The 23,908-nt window shown below is 53.6% G+C and overlaps 6 non-coding genes across 6 annotated transcripts; 4 read left to right on the forward strand and 2 right to left on the reverse strand.

The window, feature by feature from the left end:
* Positions 1-3,391: 3,391 nt before the first annotated feature.
* Positions 3,392-3,473, forward strand: TRNAS-AGA (transfer RNA serine (anticodon AGA)). Its single transcript has one exon. It is a non-coding gene; the product is annotated as a tRNA-Ser (tRNA).
* A 765-nt stretch (positions 3,474-4,238) lies between these two features.
* TRNAM-CAU (transfer RNA methionine (anticodon CAU)) lies at positions 4,239-4,310 on the forward strand. Its single transcript has one exon. It is a non-coding gene; the product is annotated as a tRNA-Met (tRNA).
* Positions 4,311-5,660: 1,350 nt separating this feature from the next.
* On the forward strand, positions 5,661-5,732 carry TRNAQ-CUG (transfer RNA glutamine (anticodon CUG)). The gene has a single exon. It is a non-coding gene; the product is annotated as a tRNA-Gln (tRNA).
* Positions 5,733-12,061: 6,329 nt separating this feature from the next.
* TRNAQ-CUG (transfer RNA glutamine (anticodon CUG)) lies at positions 12,062-12,133 on the reverse strand. The gene has a single exon. It is a non-coding gene; the product is annotated as a tRNA-Gln (tRNA).
* Positions 12,134-14,101: 1,968 nt separating this feature from the next.
* Positions 14,102-14,183, reverse strand: TRNAS-AGA (transfer RNA serine (anticodon AGA)). Its single transcript has one exon. It is a non-coding gene; the product is annotated as a tRNA-Ser (tRNA).
* An 8,954-nt stretch (positions 14,184-23,137) lies between these two features.
* On the forward strand, positions 23,138-23,219 carry TRNAS-AGA (transfer RNA serine (anticodon AGA)). Its single transcript has one exon. It is a non-coding gene; the product is annotated as a tRNA-Ser (tRNA).
* Positions 23,220-23,908: the final 689 nt, after the last annotated feature.

Consider the following 23,908-nt stretch of genomic DNA (forward strand, 5'->3'; position numbering starts at 1 on the left):
GCAGCCCTAGGACACACAGCCTAAGAAACACACGGGCCTGCTGCAGTGGGTCCAGAGGAGCCACAAAGAGCACCAGGCAGCTGGAGCCATCAGCCCGTGAGGACAGACTGAGAGGGTTGGGGCTGCATAGAAAACAGAGGAGAGGGCTTCTAGGAGACATTCAGTTAAGAAAGGAAAGGATACCTGGCTGGGGGGTGGAGGGATGGGTCAAGGGCTACTAGTTAAAAACTGAGAGCATAGGTATATATAGATTAGATATTGGGAGGGAATCTTTTCCCCTAAGAGGACTGCTATACTGGAACAGTTTGTCCAGGGAAATTTATGAAGCCATTTCAGGGGACTCAAAGCAGATGATTTTTGATCCATTCCATCCCAAAGTGATTCTAAGAGTCATCACAGGATATTGGGTTCTACAAAGAGGAAGAAAAACACCTGAGATGAAAGAGGCAGGGACCTGATCAGCAGCGAGGCCTGGCAAGTGGCCACTCCCAGGAGTTTGGATGTTTCACAAACAAGGAATGTTTGTGGCCCCACAGGGCTCTGGGACCCAGCATAAAAGGCTGCTCTGCTGCAGGCTCTGCATCCTGGTCTCTGGCCTCCCTTTCCTCGAGGAACCAGGTAAGCCTGAGCCCGCTCCATCCCTCCCTGTGGGCTGAGCTGCTCTCATGGAGGCTGCCCGGCTTGATCCTTGGGCTGCCTCAGCTGGGCCCTGGCACAGAACTGTTGCAGGGCCGTCAGCCTTTCCATGCTGGGGGCTGGAGCCAGCTGGGAAGAGGGGGCTTTGTTCCAGCAGAAGGGGATCAATGGGGCTCAGCCTCAGGGGGATGTGCCCAGCAGATTTTGCACCTGCCCTGGTGTAACAAAATGTGCCAGTGCACGCCGGGACATTGTCTGACACGGCCATGTGTGCTCTGGAGATGGGCTGTGACCAGTCTTTCCACAGGGCCCTTAAAGCCACTGTGCTGCCTCCTCTTGCTGGAGTGGGGCGGCCTTCGCGTGCCGTGCCACTGGCAGGGCAGCAGGAGGGTGGTGGGAGCTGTAGGCACAGAGTGTGTGTTGGAGACCAAATGTGTCCCTGGCGAGAGCTGAGGGACAGAGAGACAGAGTGATGCTGAGGCTGGGTGGTGCTCCCTGCTCTGTGTTGCAGCTTTGCCTCCCGCACCGAGAGATGTCTTGCTGCAGACCCTGTCCCCCACGGCCCTGCGGCCCCTGTGGCCCAACGCCCCTTGCCAGCAGCTGCACTGAGCCCTGCAATGCCCGCTGCGCTGACTCCACGGTGTACATCGAGCCTTCGCCGGTGGTGGTGACCCTGCCGGGCCCCATCCTCAGCTCCTTCCCTCAGAGCACAGCCGTGGGATCCTCTCTGTCAGCTGCTGTGGGCAGCTCCCTCAGCACCGCGGGGGTTCCCATCTCTTCTGGGGGCTCCCTTGGCCTGGGGGGCTCAGGCCTGTGCCTGCCTTTCTCCCGCTGCGGTCAGATCTGCTGAGGCCGGCGCATCATCCCCGTTCTCCTTGGCAGACGGGCCCATCTCTTGCCCTCCCTGGCCCCCCACACGTCTTCCTTGGTCTCTGTTCTGTGCCACTGCTTTTGCTCCTTCTCATTAAAGCCTTTGTGCAGCATTGCTGGAGAGTCGTGGTCCTTTGTTCTCCTCCTCCCTCACCTATCGCCTGCTCTGCCAGAGTGAGCACTGGCTGCTGTCCTGAGGTTACCAGCAGCTGCACTAAGAACTCCCAGAAATTACCCCAGAGCACCAAACCTCAGTCACTGAGCTTGAGTGTGGGACCTGGAGACCACAGCCCTCCAGGGCCCGGTGCTAATTTGTTCCTTGTAAGAATTATTTCAGATATTTTGAGTGACATGTCATTCCTGTCAACGCTTCTTCACAAAAGCATAGCGAAATCAATCCTGTCTCTTCCATTAGTGATGTGTGGATGTGTCAATGGTGTGAGTGCAGGATTGTGGGCTGGAAAGGAGAATAGTTCTTCTTTTCTTGCCTGGACATCAGGAGTGTGATGGCAACATTCTCTCTGTTACTGACTGAATGAATGTAGCATAAATAGAATATTGATTTGAAAACGATGATTAATGTTTAAAAGACTGTGCATTGAGAAGTGCATGGTACGCAAACGATATGGATACAATATGAAGTGGGTGCAAAAGAGTTTGGAAGCAAACGACCCACAGTCACAGGAAGGACTTAATTTCAAATTCACAGTGACAATATTCATTCCATTATCTATTTGCTCTCTCATATGCACTCACACACACACTCACACAGTCACTCACTCTGTATTTAGGTTTGTAAATACACCTATTAAAAATTTCCCTTGAAAATGGCCAGTCTTGGAAAATATCTTTCTTTCCTGAACACCACAACATCCGCATTGTCACACTTATAAAGAAAGTCCAACACAAACTGTGGCCAGGTGAAACCCTGATACGACTAAAGCCCACTCTCTTACAACCCTCTGAAGAGTGGCCCAAAATGAGACCATTTGAGCTCTCCTGGCCCGCAGCAGGCTGTGACCAGCAATGGCCCTGAGCGGGATGGCTCTCACAGCCAGTGAACTCTCAGGGTTGCTGTACTTGGAGGATTGCCCAACAAGGACGAGTCCTGGGCTGATACCCTCACTCCTTGAGGCCTGACTCTTCCCCCTTGGGGAGATGCAAAGGCATCCAAAGTGAGTGTTTCACTGACCCCTGAGGGGAGTTTTTCACAGGTACGTTGATTGTACCGACCCTTCACGTCTGTGTGCATGCACATCTGCATATATTTGCTATAGCAAATCTGGGAGAAATACTGCTTCCTTGGATGTCTAAGTACCTTGGAGATCTAAGTAAGTTAGGCCTGTCAGGAAGATTAAGTTCCAGATAGACTTACCTAAATGTTGCTTAGTGTTGTTTCTGCTAAGTTGCTAAGTATAACTTTGAAGTTGTAAGTGAGGTTAAATGGTATGAAGTGCTTTACCTCGATCAAATTTTATGCCTCTGTCAATCTTTTAGGCTGTGTTCCTTTGTATCCTTGTCCTCACTTTCTTTTGTCACACACACACAAAGGTACTCATATACTTAGACACAGAAACACACACAACGCCCTTTTTTCAATATTTGTTAGTTGATTTCTGTTTTGATTGGTTGGATTTTGTTTGTTTTTGTCGTTGGTTGTTTTACGTTGTTGTGCCTTAAGTGTCCTGTAAGTAGGAGTGTGAATGTTGCCCAGGCAGTTTGTTGTTGATATTTGTTTAATATGGCAAGTGTTTTTTGGTGCTGGCTTGGGAGTGATTTTTCAGGCCTGTGCAGCAGTGTTTGTTGAGAGGAGCCTTGTGCAGGAGTGTGTGGGTGTGGGTGTGTTGGTCCAGGGCAGGTGATGAGCAGGGCAGGGCTGGAGCAGGTAGTTGTGGCCGAGTGGTGAAGGCGATGGACTAGAAATCCATTGGGGTTTCCCCGCGCAGGTTCGAATCCTGCCAACTACGGGCACGTGCCCCTTTTGGGCTGCGGGCATCTGACCAGGGGCACAGGCAGCACCCACAGGTGGGTGCCATGGACAGCAGCTGCAGCTGCCCCAGGGCTCCTGTACTTGCAGCCCCAGCAATGGAGAAGGACAGGGGAAATGCCGACATGAACTGAGCATTTCATCCCCTCCCAGTGGCCCCAAGTGTTAAATGCAAGAACTCTCAGCTTGAACTCCTGCTTAGCCCCAAGGGCCAGAATTCAGAGCTTTTGCTTCAGAGTACCCATGAGTAGCATTGAGCTGAGGCAGCAAAATTTGCAGAACAAGAAGAGGAGAATTGTTTCTGCTAGCAATTCCAAGCAAAGGCAACCCATGTCCCTCGTTGGCCATGAAAGATCTGAAGTGTCGGGCAGGAGCAGTGGTGCAGCATGCTGGGAGCACAGGTGTATTTGTGGTGAGGGCTGCAGGTGTGAGGGTGTGTGTGGATTTCAGGTGGGCTGATGGATGGCCAGGCTGCAGGCTGTGTGCAGGGTGGGTTGAGCAGGTGCAGGGTGAGGGTGTGTGTGGAAGGGGCAGTGAGTGTGCAGGGCTGTGTGTGGAAAGTGTGTGAGGAGGGCAAGGGCAGGCAGTGGAGGAGCGTAGCGCAGGCTGAAGTGTGGTGAATGCTGAGGGTGTGTATACAGTGGGGTGGGGGAGGCGGATGAGAGAGGAAGGTCAGGAGTGAGGGGCAGCAGTGGCGGGCAGCATGAGGCTGCAGTGAGGGCAATGTCAGGCAGGGCTGAGGAGGAGCAGAGTGGCGCAGCGGGAGCGTGCTGGGCCCATAACCCAGAGGTCGATGGATCGAAACCATCCTCTGCTAAGGTGCTTTTTGCACTCAGGCTGCCTTGCCCAACAACTTTGACCCAGCTTGGCTCCAGGTTTTAGGGCGAGGCTGGACATAGCCTTCCTCTTCCCTCTACACGGCCCAACCTCTCCTGGTCCCGATGAGCACGGTCCCTTCCCTCTGCAATTGTTCTCCCACAGAGCAGCTCAGCTGCTGCTCCTGCTCGCCTCAGCCGGGATACTGCCCAGGACTCCGGGCACTTCCCAGCCCAGCAGGCACATGTAGGGGGATGGAATATAAGAAAAAAAATGTACTAGAGAAAATAATCTTACCCCAAAGGAGTTGCGGCTGGGCTAATTATTAAATATTAACAGCAGGCCTGATTTTTCCAGGCCACACCTGTAGACAGTAAAAAAAAGAGTGATATAAAACAGCACATTAGTTAGTTTAGAGAGAACTAGCGTCAGTTAGCTACTGTGCGAAGAAAGAAGAGTCCGTGCTTAGAAGAAGTTCCTACGAGAAGCATCAAAGAGATATGAAACTCTTGCAATAAAGAGACAACAATATAGAACCTTTGCAACATAAAGACAACAGGCACATACTGGCATTAAGCCAGGTCAGCCTTGGCAAAAGCCGGCTGCAGGGGCTGAACTGGATCCTGCAGAGACTCCCAGAGAGTGGTGAGCCTCTGCAGCCAGGTGGGCAGAGAACTTTGTGCTTCTCGACACCTGTGCATCAGGCTGGGGTTGCAATGCGACTGAGGCACTTTGTTGCCTTGTCCTTTCTTTGTCTCCAGCCATGCTTTGAGCAGGCATTTGGACTTGTGTCCTCCTGGGATGCCTTTGAGTCAAGTTCCTTGCGAGTGGGAAGAGTTGGCAGAGAGGGTTCTGCCCTCCTTGCTGTGCAGCATAGGCAGTGAGCAAACTTCTCCCTCACAGGAGCTGGAGGTCAGTCATTGCTCTGCCCTTGGTGTGTCAGCTGTCCTTTGGCCTTGCTGCTCCAGCCCCTTTGCTGGGTTCAGCAGAGGGTCTTTGTTGAGCTTTTGTAGAGATGGGGCAAAGTTTCCCTCTCCCTAGTCCTTAAGGAGCTGGAGTGGCTTGGTCTGGAGAAGAGAAGGCAAGGGGGCTTGTGGTGTGTGAAGGTAAATTGGGCAGGTATGTTGGGTGCTTAGAAGCGTGGCACTTATACGAGAGGCCCTGTCAGGCTTGGAGGGAGCTGTGGTGGTGTTGGCCTGAAGGTTGTTGTGATGGGAGAGTGTGTGTAGGGCGTGCAGGAAGGCTGCAGTTGTTGTGAGATGTGCAGAGCAGTGGAGAGGCAGGCAGCCTTGTCTGGGGCCATAAGGCTGAGGCAGGCTGAGCAGAGGGACGCCAGGTGAGGTGAGCAGGAGGTCCTATGGTGTAATGGTGAGCACTCTGGACTCTGAATCCAGTGATCTGAGTTCAAATCTCAGTGGGACCTGAGCCTTTTGGTTGCCTCAGCATGCTTGCCCTCAGCATGCCGACACTCTCCCCCCTCTCCTCTGCTGCTGCTGCACTTCTGCACTCTTCTCTCATCCAGCACACAGCACCTGAGCTGCACAACACCCACTCCCAATGGGCCAGGCACAGGACTCTCTCTGGGACCACTGCCTCCTGCCTTGGATGCATCCAAAACTGGAGTCTGGGTTACATGCTCTGGGAAGCTGTTTCCAGTTTGGACCATTCCCACAGGAACAGCAGGGCACTCTGTCTGCCATTACTTCTATGCCCACCCCTGTCAACGTCTCCTTTTTTCTCCTTTCCTCTGTGGCTCCTTTTCCTCTTTTCCCTGGCAATGGCTTTCTATTGCTTCGCAATCCATTCCAAAAGCTCCACCAGCATTGGGCAGTGCCTCATCATTGGGCTTCCATTTGTTTCCATGGGAGAGAGAAGGATGTCCCTGGCAGAGCAGGGGGTAGGTGAGGGAGGGGGAGAACAAAGGACCACGACTCTCCAGCAATGCTGCACAAAGGCTTTAATGAGAAGGAGCAAAAGCGGCGGCACAGAACAGAGACCAAGGAACAAGGAAGACGTGTGGGGGGCCAGGGAGGGCAAGAGATGGGCCCGTCTGCCGAGGAGAACGGGGATGATGCGCCGGCCTCAGCAGATCTGACCGCAGCGGGAGAAAGGCAGGCACAGGCCTGAGCCCCCCAGGCCAAGGGAGCCCCCAGAAGAGATGGGAACCCCCGCGGTGCTGAGGGAGCTGCCCACAGCAGCTGACAGAGAGGATCCCACGGCTGTGCTCTGAGGGAAGGAGCTGAGGATGGGGCCCGGCAGGGTCACCACCACCGGCGAAGGCTCGATGTACACCGTGGAGTCAGCGCAGCGGGCATTGCAGGGCTCAGTGCAGCTGCTGGCAAGGGGCGTTGGGCCACAGGGGCCGCAGGGCCGTGGGGGACAGGGTCTGCAGCAAGACATCTCTCGGTGCGGGAGGCAAAGCTGCAACACAGAGCAGGGAGCACCACCCAGCCTCAGCATCACTCTGTCTCTCTGTCCCTCAGCTCTCGCCAGGGACACATTTGGTCTCCAACACACACTCTGTGCCTACAGCTCCCACCACCCTCCTGCTGCCCTGCCAGTGGCACGGCACGCGAAGGCCGCCCCACTCCAGCAAGAGGAGGCAGCACAGTGGCTTTAAGGGCCCTGTGGAAAGACTGGTCACAGCCCATCTCCAGGGCACACATGGCCGTGTCAGACAATGTCCCGGCGTGCACTGGCACATTTTGTTACACCAGGGCAGGTGCAAATTCTGCTGGGCACATCCCCCTGAGGCTGAGCCCCATTGATCCCCTTCTGCTGGAACAAAGCCCCCTCTTCCCAGCTGGCCCCAGCCCCCAGCATGGAAAGGCTGACGGCCCTGCAACAGTTCTGTGCCAGGGCCCAGCTGAGGCAGCCCAAGGATCAAGCCGGGCAGCCTCCATGAGAGCAGCTCAGCCCACAGGGAGGGATGGAGCGGGCTCAGGCTTACCTGGTTCCTCGAGGAAAGGGAGGCCAGAGACCAGGATGAAGAGCCTGCAGCAGAGCAGCCTTTTATGCTGGGTCCCAGAGCCCTGAGGGGCCACAAACATTCCTTGTTTGTGAAACATCCAAACTCCTGGGAGTGGCCACTTGCCAGGCCTCGCTGCTGATCAGGTCCCTGCCTCTTTCATCTCAGGTGTTTTTCTTCCTCTTTGTAGAACCCAATATCCTGTGATGACTCTTAGAATCACTTTGGGATGGAATGGATCAAAAATCATCTGCTTTGAGTCCCCTGAAATGGCTTCATAAATTTCCCTGGACAAACTGTTCCAGTATAGCAGTCCTCTTAGGGGAAAAGATTCCCTCCCAATATCTAATCTATATATACCTAGGCTCTCAGTTTTGAACTGGTAGCCCTTGACCCATCCCTCCACCCCCCAGCCAGGTATCCTTTCCTTTCTTAACTGAATGTCTCCTAGAAGCCCTCTCCTCTGTTTTCTATGCAGCCCCAACCCTCTCAGTCTGTCCTCACGGGCTGATGGCTCCAGCTGCCTGGTGCTCTTTGTGGCTCCTCTGGACCCACTGCAGCAGGCCCGTGTGTTTCTTAGGCTGTGTGTCCTAGGGCTGCAGGCAGTACCCCAGGGACGGTGTCAGGAGAGACGAGGAGAGCAGGACAATCCCCTCCCTCAACCTGCTGCCCACACTGCTCTGGATGCAGCCCAGAATAAGATTGGATTTTTGCACTGGGCTGCTCACTGGCAGTGCAGGTTCATGTTCAGTATTTCAGCCACCAGAACCTGCAGGTCTCCCTCCACAGGGCTGCTCTCATTCCACTCAAGGCCTACTAGGCTTTGTCCAGGTTTGCATTGCCCTGGCCTTGGCATTTGACAATCATAGCTCGGGCCTCAGCTTGGGAAGTTGTGATCCTCCAGAAAACAAGGAATTCAACACGTAGGAAGGTGATCAAAGGCATGCCTACATCTCTCCCTGAAAGACAAATTGACCCATTTTCCCAAACACAAATTAACCCACTTTGCTCAGGGTGTCCAGCCCTGAGGTCAGGATCTGGATGGCAGCTTTGGGGCAGAGGCTGAGGGCCGGGAGCACAAAGCTCATGGCTCCTTTTCCAGGGGCAGGCATCATTTGCCCATTCACCTAATATCACAGTTCAAAGGGATATTGGATCAGTCTCCCAAGAGCTTGTTGGTGTCATTTTGCTGGGGAAGAGTTGGGAAAATCCATGAGCTTCAGGCAAACCTGAATCATGCTGATGTGGAAATGAGTGCACCCAGTGCCCTGGACTCAGGCATTCCAGGGATACCACAGCACATGGCCTCTTTTCCATGAAGTATTTTGCCTTTGTCAGGGGCATTTCCAGACCTTTTAGGATCAGTCTGAGACCACCTTGTATGTCCATGAAATCCTGTGCTGCTGCAGGTTTGCACAAGGCATTTCCATTAGGTGGCTGCTCAAGGGCCCAGGGGATGCAGGGCAACCCAGGATAATGGAGACTGGGAGAGACCTGTGGAAGTTCTTTGCTCCCTCTCTGAGAAGAACAAACTTCCCAGCTGCCACCTGAAGCTGTGGGCCTTGTCCCATTGTCCTCTGAACACTGCCACTGTCAGACAGGTGTCTGTCCCATGAGCAGCACTTCCAGGGATACCCTGCACCCCCAGGATGCCACCAGGAGATGGAAAGGGGTCCTACAGATGAGCCTCCCAGGTGCTCGATGGGGAGGACCAGCAGGAGATGACACTGGGGCTGTCTGCACTGATGAGCCAGGGGTGGAGGGGGGCATGGAGCTGCTGCCTCCACCTCCTCCTGGCAGTTCTGGAGAGAATGAAGCCAAATTCCCCTGAGAGCTGCACTGTCACAGGACAAGAGGCAGCAATCACAAGAGGCACGGAAGGAAATGCCAGAGTTCCCTGTGGGAGGACAAGGGACAGGCCTGGGAGAGCTGTACCAGGGGTAGTGACCTTGTTTGTAAGCTGTGTCTGTGCTTAGAAGTCAGCAGGACAAGGCCCAGAGCCTGGTGAGGAACTGGGGCAGTGTGATCTGCCCAGAGCAGGTGACAGGAGCACAAGACCTCCAGAGCTCCACACAGACCTGCTGGGGTTGGTGTGGGGTTCTCTGAGTCATTCCAGTCCTTGAGCTGCCCCAAAAGACCCTGCCAGGATAGACAGCAAATGCAGGAGATTGCAGACAAGCACCAGGTGATCCATGACTGGGAATACAAGGTGGGGAAATATCCTTCATGGCAGCAGAACATTGAGGGTGTGAGCTCTGTTATCCCTTGAGCGCCTGAGTCTGCAGCACCCAGTCCACTGAAGTCCACACTGGGTGACTCAGGTTTGCCTGGAGCTCAGGGATTTTCCCAGCTCTTCCACATCACGATGACACCTGCTCTGCTGCTCTGGGAGACTGATCCCATGTCCCTTTGAAATGTAAAATGCATGGAATGGGAAACCCCATCCCAGAGCCAGAAAACAACAGCCATGGGCGCCCTGCCCTCAGCCCTTTCCCCAAAGGCAGCAGCCAGGTCTCTGTCCCTGGGATGAGCACGCTGAGTAAAGCAGGTCAGTGTGGCTGTGGGTCTGTCTCAGGGAAGGACACAGCATCACTTTGATCACAAAACCAGGCTGTGGCACAGCCTGTCACTGTAAGCAAGTTCCCCATGGCTGTCACTCAGGCTTGCAGGTGAACATGGACTTCCCTTGCCCCTGAACTTTGCCACCTCCCTGCACAGTTGGGTCTCTTTGACACCATGGGGTTGTGCAGTGTTGACTTTGTGCCTCAACTGACCCTCAGTCTTCTGTATATCTGTGATAACCCATGAAAGAAATGACTGTCAGGATGAACCTGAGTGTCTGCACTGAAAGCTCCTGAGAGATGGGCTGAGGAGTCACTCCATGGCTGAATTTAACTGTAACTGGAGCACAATTAACCATCAAGAACAGCAAACAACACATTTGCATAGACCCTATGCAAATACATTTCAATTCACGTGATACATGGGTTGGGGATCTCCAAATGAAATTGCCTTAGGAAGCTGGGACACACATTAATAATTTCCAAATTGGGTGCAGTGAAATTGGTGAAAAATGCCTGAGATGAAAGAGGCAGGGACCTGATCAGCAGCGAGGCCTGGCAAGTGGCCACTCCCAGGAGTTTGGATGTTTCACAAACAAGGAATGTTTGTGGCCCCACAGGGCTCTGGGACCCAGCATAAAAGGCTGCTCTGCTGCAGGCTCTGCATCCTGGTCTCTGGCCTCCCTTTCCTCGAGGAACCAGGTAAGCCTGAGCCCGCTCCATCCCTCCCTGTGGGCTGAGCTGCTCTCATGGAGGCTGCCCGGCTTGATCCTTGGGCTGCCTCAGCTGGGCCCTGGCACAGAACTGTTGCAGGGCCGTCAGCCTTTCCATGCTGGGGGCTGGGGCCAGCTGGGAAGAGGGGGCTTTGTTCCAGCAGAAGGGGATCAATGGGGCTCAGCCTCAGGGGGATGTGCCCAGCAGAATTTGCACCTGCCCTGGTGTAACAAAATGTGCCAGTGCACGCCGGGACATTGTCTGACACGGCCATGTGTGCTCTGGAGATGGGCTGTGACCAGTCTTTCCACAGGGCCCTTAAAGCCACTGTGCTGCCTCCTCTTGCTGGAGTGGGGCAGCCTTCGCGTGCCGTGCCGCTGGCTGGGCAGCAGGAGGGTGGTGGGAGCTGTAGGCACAGAGTGTGTGTTGGAGACCAAATGTGTGCCTGGCGAGAGCTGAGGGACAGAGAGACAGAGTGATGCTGAGGCTGGGTGGTGCTCCCTGCTCTGTGTTGCAGCTTTGCCTCCCGCACCGAGAGATGTCTTGCTGCAGACCCTGTCCCCCACGGCCCTGCGGCCCCTGTGGCCCAACGCCCCTTGCCAGCAGCTGCACTGAGCCCTGCAATGTCCGCTGCGCTGACTCCACGGTGTACATCGAGCCTTCGCCGGTGGTGGTGACCCTGCCGGGCCCCATCCTCAGCTCCTTCCCTCAGAGCACAGCCGTGGGATCCTCTCTGTCAGCTGCTGTGGGCAGCTCCCTCAGCACCGCGGGGGTTCCCATCTCTTCTGGGGGCTCCCTTGGCCTGGGGGGCTCAGGCCTGTGCCTGCCTTTCTCCCGCTGCGGTCAGATCTGCTGAGGCCGGCGCATCATCCCCGTTCTCCTCGGCAGACGGGCCCATCTCTTGCCCTCCCTGGCCCCCCACACGTCTTCCTTGGTCTCTGTTCTGTGCCGCCGCTTTTGCTCCTTCTCATTAAAGCCTTTGTGCAGCATTGCTGGAGACTCGTGGTCCTTTGTTCTCCCCCTCCCTCACCTACCCCCTGCTCTGCCAGGGACATCCTTCCCTCTCCCATGGAAACAAATGGAAGCCCAATGATGAGGCACTGCCCAATGCTGGTGGAGCTTTTGGAATGGATTGCGAAGCAATAGAAAGCAATTGCCATGGAAAAGAGGAAAAGGAGCAGCAGAGGAAAGGAGAAAAAAGGAGACGTTGACAGGGGTGGGCATAGAAAGAATGGCAGACAGAGTGCCCTGCTGTTCCTGTGGGAGTGGTCCAAACTGGAAACTGCTTCCCAGAGCATGTATCCCCGTCTCCAGTTTTGGATGCATCCAAGGCAGGAGGCAGTGGTCCCAGTGCAGAGTCCTGTGCCTGGCCCATTGGGAGTGGGTGTTGTGCAGCTCAGGTGCTGTGTGCTGGATGAGAGACGAGTGCAGAAGTGCAGCAGTAGTAGAGGAGAGGGGGGAGAGTGTCGGCATGCTGAAGGCAAGCATGCTGAGGCAACCAAAAGGCTCAGGTCCCACTGAGATTTGAACTCAGATCACTGGATTCAGAGTCCAGAGTGCTCACCATTACACCATAGGACCTCCTGCCCACCTCACCTGGTGTCCCTCTGCTCAGCCTGCCTCAGCCTTATGGCCCCAGACAAGGCTGCCTGCCTCTCCACTGCTCTGCACATCTCACAGCAACTGCAGCCTTCCTGCACACCCTACACACACTCTCCCATCACAACAACCTTCAGGCCAACACCACCACAGCTCCCTCCAAGCCTGACATGGCCTCTCGTACAAGTGCCACGCTTCTAAGCACCCAACATCTTCTCTTTCCCAAATGGCAACAAGCCCTTTCTAACTCAGGCAAACTTACCTGCATAATTTACCTTCACACACCACAAGCCCCCTTGCCTTCTCTTCTCCAGACCAAGCCACTCCAGCTCCTTAAGGACTAGGGAGAGGGAAACTTTGCCCCATCTCTACAAAAGAGATCAACAAAGACCATCTGCTGATCTCAGCAAAGGGGCTGGAGCAGCAAGGACAAAGGACAGCTGACACACCAAGGGCAGAGCAATGACTGTCCTCCAGCTCCTGTGAGGGAGAAGTTTGCTCACTGCCTATGCTGCACAGCAAGGAGGGCAGAACCCTCTCTGCCAACTCTTCCCACTCGCAATGAACTTGACTCGAAGGCATCCCAGGAGGACACAAGTCCAAATGCCTGCTCAAAGCATGGCTGGAGACAAAGAAAGGACAAGGCAACAAAGTGCCTCAGTCGCATTGCAACCCCAGCCTGATGCCCAAGCGTGGAGAAGCACAAAGTCTTTGGCCCACGTAGCTGCAGAGTCTCACCACTCTCTGGGAGTCTCTGCAGGATCCAGGGCAGCCCTTGCATTTCTGCATTTGGCTTTTGCCAAGGCTGATCTGGCTCAAAGCCAGTGTATGCCTGCTGGGCTGGAGGTGCCCAGGGTCCTGGGCAGCATCCTGGCTTAGGGGAGCAGGAGCAGTAGCTCAGCTGCTCTGTTGGAGAAGAACTAGTGAAGGGAAAGGTTCCATGCTCTTCAGGACCAGGAGAGGCCTGGTGCTCTTATACAAGTTTTATCATTTTCACTCAAAGGACGAAGAGGGAAGAGGAAGGCTATGTCCAACCTCGCCCTAAAACCTGGAGCCAAGCTGGGTCAAAGTTGTTGGGCAAGGCAGCCTGAGTGCAAAAAGCACCTTAGCAGAGGATGGTTTCGATCCATCGACCTCTGGGTTATGGGCCCAGCACGCTCCCGCTGCACCACTCTGCTCCTCCTCAGCCCTGCCTGATATTGGCCTCACTGCAGCCTCATGCTGCCCGCCACTGCTGCCCCTCACTCCTGACCTTCCTCTCTCATCCGCCTCCCCCACCCCACTCAATACACACCCTCAACATTCACCGCACTTCAGCCTGCGCTACGCTCCTCCACTGCCTGCCCTTGCCCTCCTCACACTCTTTCCACACACAGCCCTGCACACTCACTGCCCCTTACACACACACCCTCACCCTGCACCTGCTCAACCCACCCTGCACACAGCCTGCAGCCTGGCCATCCATCAGCCCACCTGAAATCCACACACATCCTCACACCTGCAGCCCTCACCACAAATACACCTCTGCTCCCAGCACGCTGCACCACTGCTCCTGCCCGACACTTCAGATCTTTCATGGCCAACGAGGGACATGGGTCGCCTTTGCTTGGAACTGCCAGCAGAAACAATTCTCCTCTTTTTGCTCTGCAAATTCTGCTGCAGCAGCTCCGTGCTAATCATGGGTACTCTGAAGCAAAAGCTCTGAATTATGGCAACTTTGTGCCAAGCAGTTTGTCAAGCTGAGAGTTCTTGCATTTAACACTTGGGGCCACTGGGAGGGGATGAAATGCTCAGTTCCAGGTGCCCTCTGCATATCGCCTTCCCTTTTCCATTGTTGGGGCTGCAAGTGCAGGAGCCCTGGGGCAGCTGCAGCTGCTGTCCATGGCACCCACCTGTGGGTGCTGCCTGTGCCCCTGGTCAGATGCCCGCAGCCCAAAAGGGGCACGTGCCCGTAGTTGGCAGGATTCGAACCTGCGCGGGGAAACCCCAATGGATTTCTAGTCCATCGCCTTCACCACTCGGCCACAACTACCTGCTCCAGCCCTGCCCTGCTCATCACCTGCCCTGGGCCAACACACCCACACCCACGCACTCCTGCACAAGGCTCCTCTCAACAAACACTGCTGCACAGGCCTGAAAAATCACTCCCAAGCCAGCACCAAAAAACACTTGCCATATTAAACAAATATCAACAACAAACTGCCTGGGCAACATTCACACTCCTACTTACAGGACACTTAAGGCACAACAACGTAAAACAACTAACGACAAAAACAAACAAAATCCAGCCAATCAAAACAGAAATCAATTAACAACTATTGAAAAGGTTGTGTTGTGTCTGTTTCTGTGTCTATGTATATGAGTACCTCTGTGTGTGTGTGACAAAAGACAGTGAGGACAAGGAGTATAAGGAACGCAGCCTAAAAATTTGACAGCAATCACACCTAACTGTGTTTTAACTTAACTTATACCTGAAATCAAACTAATATCATACCCTTTAAATCTGACTGAGGAAAAGCACTTCATACCATTTAACCTCACTTACAACTTCAAAGTTATATTTAGCAACTTAGCAGAAACAACACTAAGCAACATTTAGGTAAGTCTATATCTGGAACTTAACCTTCCTGACAGGCCTAACTTACTTACATCTCCAAGGTACTTAGACATCCAAGGAAGCAGTATTTCTCCCAGATTTGCTATAGCAAATATATGCAGATGTGCATGCACACAGATGTGAAGGGTCGGTACAATCAATGTAACCTGTGAAAAATTCCCCTCAGGGGTCAGTGAAACACTCACTTTGGATGCCTTTGCATCTCCCCAAGGGGGAAGAGTCAGGCCTCAAGGAGTGAGGGTATCAGCCCAGGACTCGTCCTTGTTGGGCAATCCTCCAAGTACAGCAACCCTGAGAGTTCACTGGCTGTGAGAGCCATCCCGCTCAGGGCCATTGCTGGTCACAGCCTGCTGCGGGCCAGGAGAGCTCAAATGGTCTCATTTTGGGCCACTCTTCAGAGGGTTGTAAGAGTGTGGGCTTTAGTCGTATCAGGGTTTCATCCTGGCCACAGTTTGTGTTGGGACTTTCTTTGAAAGTGTGAAACAGATATGTTGTAGCATTCAGGAAAGAAAGATATTTTCCAAGACTGGCCATTTTCAAGGGAAATTTTTAATAGGTGTATTTACACACCTAAATACAGAGTGAGTGCATGTGTGTGTGTGCATGTGAGAGAGCGAATAGATAATGGAATGAATGTTCTCACTGTGTATTTGAAATTAATTCCTAGCTGTGATTGTGGGTCGTTTGCTTCCAAACCCTTTTGCACCAGCTTCATATTGTATCCATATCGTTTGCGTACCATGCACTTCTCAATGCACAGTCCCCCTATTAAACATTAATCATCATTTTAAAATCAATATTCTATTTATGCTACATTCATTCAGTCAGTAAAAGAGAGAACTTTGCCATCAAACGCCCGATGTCCAGGCAAGAAAAGAAGAAGTATTCTCCTTTCCAGCCCACAATCCTGCACTCACACCATTGACACATCCCAACATCACTAATGGACGAGAGAGCTCTGATTTTGCTATGCTTTTCTGAAGAGGCTTTGACAGGAATGACATGTCACTCAAAATATCTGAAATAATTCTCACAAGGAAGAAATATTCCTCGGGCCCTGCAGGGCTGTGATCTCCAGGTTCCAGACTCAAGCTCAGTGACTGAGGTTTGGTGCTCTGGGGTAATTTCTGGGAGTTCTTAGTGCAGCTGCTAGTAAGCTCAGGACAGCAGCCAGTGCTCACTCTGGCAGAGCAGGGGGTAGGTGAGGGAGGGGGAGAACAAAGGACCACAACTCTCCAGCACTGCTGCACAAAGGCTTTAATGAGAAGGAGCAAAAGCGGCGGCACAGAACAGAGACCAAGGAAGACGTGTGGGAGGCCAGGGAGGGCAAGAGATGGGCCCGTCTGCCAAGGAGAACGGGGATGATGCGCCGGCCTCAGCAGATCTGACCGCAGCGGGAGAAAGGCAGGCACAGGCCTGAGCCCCCCAGGCCAAGGGAGCCCCCAGAAGAGATGGGAACCCCCGCGGTGCTGAGGGAGCTGCCCACAGCAGCTGACAGAGAGGATCCCACGGCTGTGCTCTGAGGGAAGGAGCTGAGGATGGGGCCCGGCAGGGTCACCACCACCGACGAAGGCTCGATGTACACCGTGGAGTCAGCGCAGCGGGCATTGCAGAGCTCAGTGCAGCTGCTGGCAAGGGGCGTTGGGCCACAGGGGCCGCAGGGCCGTGGGGGACAGGGTCTGCAGCAAGACATCTCTCGGTGCGGGAGGCAAAGCTGCAACACAGAGCAGGGAGCACCACCCAGCCTCAGCATCACTCTGTCTCTCTGTCCCTCAGCTCTCGCCAGGGACACATTTGGTCTCCAACACACACTCTGTGCCTACAGCTCCCACCACCCTCCTGCTGCCCAGCCAGTGGCACGGCACGCGAAGGCCGCCCCACTCCAGCAAGAGGAGGCAGCACAGTGGCTTTAAGGGCCCTGTGGAAAGACTGTTCACAGCCCATCTCCAGAGCACACATGGCCGTGTCAGACAATGTCCCGGCGTGCACTGGCACATTTTGTTACACCAGGGCAGGTGCAAATTCTGCTGGGCACATCCCCCTGAGGCTGAGCCCCATTGATCCCCTTCTGCTGGAACAAAGCCCCCTCTTCCCAACTGGCTCCAGCCCCCAGCATGGAAAGGCTGACGGCCCTGCAACAGTTCTGTGCCAGGGCCCAGCTGAGGCAGCCCAAGGATCAAGCCGGGCAGCCTCCATGAGAGCAGCTCAGCCCACAGGGAGGGATGGAGCGGGCTCAGGCTTACCCGGTTCCTCGAGGAAAGGGAGGCCAGAGACCAGGATGCAGAGCCTGCAGCAGAGCAGCCTTTTATGCTGGGTCCCAGAGCCCTGTGGGGCCACAAACATTCCTTGTTTGTGAAACACCCAAACTCCTGGGAGTGGCCACTTGTGAGACCTCGCTGCTGATCAGGTCCCTGCCTCTTTCATCTCAGGTGTTTTTCACCAGTTTCACAGCACCCAACTTAGAAATGACTAATGTGTGTCCCATCTTCTTAAGGCAACTCCATTTGGAGGTCCCAAGCCATTGTATAACGTGAATTGAAATGTATTTGCTCAATGTCTATAGCTTTCTGTCATTTGTTCTTCTTGATGGTTAATTGTGCTCCAGTTACAGTTAAATTCAGCCATGGAGTGACTCCTCAGCCCATCTCTCAGGAGCTTTCAGTGCAGACACTCAGGCTCATCCTGAGAGTGACTTCTTTCATGGGTTATCACAGATATACAGAAGACTGAGGCTCATTTGAGGCACAAAGTCAACACGGCACAACCCCATGGTGTCAAAGAGACCCAATTGTGCAGGAAGGTGGCAAAGTTCAGGGGCAAGGGAAGTCCATGTTCACCTGAAAGGATGTCCCCTGCAGGCCTGAGTGACAGCCATGGGGAACTTGCTTACAGTGACAGGCTGTGCCACAGCCTGGTTTTTTGATCAAAGTGATGCTGTGTCCTTCCCTGAGACAGACCCACAGCCACACTGACCTGCTTTACTCAGCGTGCTCATCCCAGGGACAGAGACCTGGCTGCTGCCTTTGGGGAAAGGGCTGAGGGCAGGGCGCCCATGGCTGTTGTTTTCTGGCTCTGGGATGGGGTTTCCCATTCCATGCATTTTACATTTCAAAGGGACACGGGATCAGTCTCCCAGAGCAGCAGAGCAGGTGTCATCGTGATGTGGAAGAGCTGGGAAAATCCCTGAGCTCCAGGCAAACCTGAGTCACCCAGTGTGGACTTCAGTGGACTGGGTGCTGCAGACTCAGGCGCTCAAGGGATAACAGAGCTCACACCCTCAATGTTCTGCTGCCATGAAGGATATTTCCCCACCTTGTATTCCCAGTCATGGATCACCTGGTGCTTGTCTGCAATCTCCTGCATTTGCTGTCTCCCCTGGCAGGGTCTTTTGGGGCAGCTCAAGGACTGGAATGACTCAGAGAACCCCACACCAACCCCAGCAGGTCTGTGTGGAGCTCTGGAGGTCTTGTGCTCCTGTCACCTGCTCTGGGCAGGTCACACTGCCCGAGTTGCTCAGCAGGCTCTGGGCCTTGTCCTGCTGACTTCTAAGCACAGACACAGCTTACAAACAAGGTCACTACCCCTGGTACAGCTCTCCCAGGCCTGTCCCTTGTCCTCCCACAGGGAACTCTGGCATTTCCTTCCGTGCCTCTTGTGATTGCTGCCTCTTGTCCTGTGACAGTGCAGCTCTCAGGAGAGTTTGGCTTCATTCTCTCCAGAACTGCCAGGAGGAGGTGGAGGCAGCAGCTCCATGCCCCCCTCCACCCCTGGCTCATCAGTGCAGACAGCCCCAGTGTCATCTCCTGCTGGTCCTCCCCATCGAGCACCTGGGAGGCTCATCTGTAGGACCCCTTTCCATCTCCTGGTGGCCTCCTGGGGGTGCAGGGTATCCCTGGAAGTGCTGCTCATGGGACAGACACCTGTCTGACAGTGGCAGTGTTCAGAGGACAATGGGACAAGGCCCACAGCTTCAGGTGGCAGCTGGGAAGTTTGTTCTTCTCAGAGAGGGAGCAAAGAACTTCCACAGGTCTCTCCCAGTCTCCATTATCCTGGGTTGCCCTGCATCCCCTGGGCCCTTGAGCAGCCACCTAATGGCAATGCCTTGTGGAAACCTGCAGCAGCACAGGATTACATGGACGTACAAGGTGGTCTGGCTGGTCCTAAAAGGTCTGGAAATGCCCCTGACAAAGGCAAAATACTTCATGGAAAAGAGGCCATGTGCTGTGGTATCCCTGGAATGCCTGAGTCCAGGGCACTGTGTGCACTCATTTCCACATCAGCATGATTCAGGTTTGCCTGAAGCTCATGGATTTTCCCAACTCTTCCACAGCACAATGACACCAACAAGCTCTTGGGAGACTGATCCAATATCCCTTTGAAGTGTGATATTAGGTGAATGGGCAAATGATGCCTGCCACAGGAAAAGGAGCCATGAGCTTTGTGCTCCCGGCCCTCAGCCTCTGCCCCAAAGCTGCCATCCAGATCCTGACCTCAGGGCTGGACACCCTGAGCAAAGTGGGTTAATTTGTGTTTGGGAAAATGGGTCAATTTGTCTTTCAGGGAGAGATGTAAGCATGCCTTTGATCACCTTCCTACGTGTTGAATTCCTTGTTTTCTGGAGGATCACAACTTCCCAAGCTGAGGCCAGAGCTCTGATTGTCAAATGCCAAGGTCAGGGCAATGCAAACCTGGACACAGCCTAGTAGGCCTTGAGTGGAATGAGAGCAGCCCTGTGGAGGGAGACCTGCAGGTTCTGGTGGCTGAAATACTGAACATGAACCTGCACTGCCAGCGAGCAGCCCAGTGCAAAAATCCAATCTTATTCTGGGCTGCATCCAGAGCAGTGTGGGCAGCAGGTTGAGGGAGGGGATTGTCCTGCTCTCCTCGTCTCTCCTGACACAGTACCTGGGGTACTGCCTGCAGCCCTAGGACACACAGCCTAAGAAACACACGGGCCTGCTGCAGTGGGTCCAGAGGAGACACAAAGAGCACCAGGCAGCTGGAGCCATCAGCCCGTGAGGACAGGCTGAGAGGGTTGGGGTTGCATAGAAAAGAGAGGAGAAGGCTTCTAGGAGACATTCAGTTAAGAAAGGAAAGGATACCTGGCTGGGGGGAGGAGGGATGGGACAGGGGCTACCAGTTCAAAACTGAGAGCATAGGTATATTTAGATTAGATATTGGGAGGGAATCTTTTCCCCTAAGAAGATTGCTATACTGGAACAGTTTTCCAGGGAAATTTATGAAGCCATTTCAGGGGACTCAAAGCAGTTGATTTTTGATCCATTCCATCCCAAAGTGATTCTCAGAGTCATCACAGGATATTGGGTTCTACAAAGAGGAAGAAAAACACCTGAGATGAAAGAGGCGGGGACCTGATTAGCAGCGAGACCTGGCAAGTGGCCACTCCCAGGAGTTTGGATGTTTCACAAACAAGGAATGTTTGTGGCCCCACAGGGCTCTGGGACCCAGCATAAAAGGCTGCTCTGCTGCAGGCTCTGCATCCTGGTCTCTGGCCTCCCTTTCCTCGAGGAACCAGGTAAGCCTGAGCCCGCTCCATCCCTCCCTGTGGGCTGAGCTGCTCTCATGGAGGCTGCCCGGCTTGATCCTTGGGCTGCCTCAGCTGGGCCCTGGCACAGAACTGTTGCAGGGCCGTCAGCCTTTCCATGCTGGGGGCTGGAGCCAGCTGGGAAGAGGGGGCTTTGTTCCAGCAGAAGGGGATCAATGGGGCTCAGCCTCAGGGGGATGTGCCCAGCAGAATTTGCACCTGCCCTGGTGTAACAAAATGTGCCAGTGCACGCCGGGACATTGTCTGACACGGCCATGTGTGCTCTGGAGATGGGCTGTGACCAGTCTTTCCACAGGGCCCTTAAAGCCACTGTGCTGCCTCCTCTTGCTGGAGTGGGGCGGCCTTCGCGTGCCGTGCCACTGGCAGGGCAGCAGGAGGGTGGTGGGAGCTGTAGGCACAGAGTGTGTGTTGGAGACCAAATGTGTCCCTGGCGAGAGCTGAGGGACAGAGAGACAGAGTGATGCTGAGGCTGGGTGGTGCTCCCTGCTCTGTGTTGCAGCTTTGCCTCCCGCACCGAGAGATGTCTTGCTGCAGACCCTGTCCCCCACGGCCCTGCGGCCCCTGTGGCCCAACGCCCCTTGCCAGCAGCTGCACTGAGCCCTGCAATGTCCGCTGCGCTGACTCCACGGTGTACATCGAGCCTTCGCCGGTGGTGGTGACCCTGCCGGGCCCCATCCTCAGCTCCTTCCCTCAGAGCACAGCCGTGGGATCCTCTCTGTCAGCTGCTGTGGGCAGCTCCCTCAGCACCGCGGGGGTTCCCATCTCTTCTGGGGGCTCCCTTGGCCTGGGGGGCTCAGGCCTGTGCCTGCCTTTCTCCCGCTGCGGTCAGATCTGCTGAGGCCGGCGCATCATCCCCGTTCTCCTTGGCAGACGGGCCCATCTCTTGCCCTCCCTGGCCCCCCACACGTCTTCCTTGGTCTCTGTTCTGTGCCGCCGCTTTTGCTCCTTCTCATTAAAGCCTTTGTGCAGCATTGCTGGAGAGTCGTGGTCCTTTGTTCTCCCCCTCCCTCACCTACCCCCTGCTCTGCCAGAGTGAGCACTGGCTGCTGTCCTGAGGTTACCAGCAGCTGCACTAAGAACTCCCAGAAATTATCCCAGAGCACCAAACCTCAGTCACTGAGCTTGAGCCTGGAACCTGGGGATCACAGCCTTGCAGGGCCCGGTGCTAATTTGTTTCTTGTGAGAATTATTTCAGATATTTTGAGTGACATGTCATTCCTGTCAAAGCTTCTTCACAAAAGCTTTGCAAAATCAGTCCTCTCTCTTCCATTACTGACGTGGGGATGTATCAATGGTGTGAATACAGGATTATGGGCTGGAAAGGAGTAAAGCTATGCTTTTCATGCCTGAATGTCAGCAGTGCGGCTTCAACAGAATTTTTCAGGAAAGTTCACAGTGTTACTGACTAAATGGAATATTAATTTGAAATATTTAATGTTTTATAGGGAGATTGTATATTGAGAATTGTACAGTATGGAAAGTATATGGATATGAAATTAGAAGGATGCAAAATTTCTTGGCAGTTGACCAACAGTCAGAGCAAGGACTTAATTTCAAATTCACAGTGAGAACATTCATACCATTATCTATTCTATCTCACACACCGACACACAGACACAAACACACTCTCACTCACTCTGTATTTAGGTTTGTAAATACACCTATGGAAAATTCTCCTCAAAAATGACCAGTCTTGGAAAATATTTTTCTTTCCTGAATGCTACAACATATCTGTTTCACACTTTCAAAGAAAGTCCCAACACAAACTGTGGCCAGGATGAAACCCTGATACGACTAAAGCCCACACTCTTACAACCCTCTGAAGAGTGGCCCAAAATGAGACCATTTGAGCTCTCCTGGCCCGCAGCAGGCTGTGACCAGCAATGGCCCTGAGTGGGATGGCTCTCACAGCCAGTGAACTCTCAGGGTTGCTGTACTTGGAGGATTGCCCAACAAGGACGAGTCCCGGGCTGATACCCTCACTCCTTGAGGCCTGACTCTTCCCCCTTGGGGAGATGCAAAGGCATCCAAAGTGAGTGTTTCACTGACCCCTGAGGGGAGTTTTTCACAGGTACGTTGATTGTACCGACCCTTCACGTCTGTGTGCATGCACATGTGCATATATTTGCTATAGCAAATCTGGGAGAAATACTGCTTCCTTGGATGTCTAAGTACCTTGGTGATGTAAGTAAGTTAGGCCTGTCAGGAAGGTTAAGTTCCAGATATAGACTTACCTAAATGTTGCTTAGTGTTGTTTCTGCTAAGTTGCTAAGTATAACTTTGAAGTTGTAAGTGAGGTTAAATGGTATGAAGTGATTTACCTCTGCCAAATTTAAAGGGTATGATATTAGTTGGGCTTCAGGTATAAGTTAAGTTAAAATACTGTTAAGTTTGAGTGCTGTCAATCTTTTAGGCTGTGTTCCTTATAATCCTTGCCCTCACTGTCTTTTGTCACACACACACACACACACACTGATACACATAAACACAGAAACAGACACAACACTCTTTTTTCAATAGTTGTTAATTGATTTCTGTTTTGGTTGGTTGGATTTTGTTTGTTTTTGTCGTTGGTTGTTTTATGTTGTTGTGCCTTAAGTGTCCTGTAAGTAGGAGTGTGAATGTTGCCCAGGCAGTTTGTTGTTGATATTTGTTTAATATGGCAAGTGTTTTTTGGTGCTGGCTTGGGAGTGATTTTTCAGGCCTGTGCAGCAGTGTTTGTTGAGAGGAGCCTTGTGCAGGAGTGCGTGGGTGTGGGTGTGTTGGCCCAGGGCAGGTGATGAGCAGGGCAGGGCTGGAGCAGGTAGTTGTGGCCGAGTGGTGAAGGCGATGGACTAGAAATCCATTGGGGTTTCCCCGCGCAGGTTCGAATCCTGCCAACTACGGGCACGTGCCCCTTTTGGGCTGCGGGCATCTGACCAGGGGCACAGGCAGCACCCACAGGTGGGTGCCATGGACAGCAGCTGCAGCTGCCCCAGGGCTCCTGTACTTGCAGCCCCAACAATGGAGAAGGACAGGGGAAATGCCGACATGAACTGAGCATTTCATCCCCTCCCAGTGGCACCAAGTGTTAAATGCAAGAACTCTCAGCTTGACAAACTGCTTGGCACAAAGTGGCCAGAATTCAGAACTTTTGCTTCAGAGCAACCATGAGCAGCATTGAGCTGCAGCAGCAGAATTTGCAGAGCAAAAAGAGGAGAATTGTTTCTGCTGGCAGTTCCAAGCAAGGGCGACACATGTCCCTCGTTGGCCATCAAAGATCTGAAGTGTCGGGCAGGAGCAGTGGTGCAGCGTGCTGGGAGCACAGGCGTACTTATGGTGAGGGCTGGGAGGAGCAGAGTGGTGCAGCGGGAGCGTGCTGGGCCCATAACCCAGAGGTCGATGGATTGAAACCATCCTCTGCTAAGGTGCTTTTTGCACTCAGGCTGCATTGCCCAACAACTTTGACCCTGCTTGGTGACAGGTTTAAGGCGAGGCTGGCCATAACCTTCCTCTTGCCTCTACACCGGGTACCTGCTGCAAGGGCCTTGTGGGGTATTGCTTGGAAGAGCTGCATTCCAAGCAGGTGAGCAGG

This window comes from Melospiza georgiana, chromosome 10 (assembly GCF_028018845.1).
Source record: "Melospiza georgiana isolate bMelGeo1 chromosome 10, bMelGeo1.pri, whole genome shotgun sequence".
Lineage (NCBI taxonomy): Eukaryota > Metazoa > Chordata > Aves > Passeriformes > Passerellidae > Melospiza > Melospiza georgiana.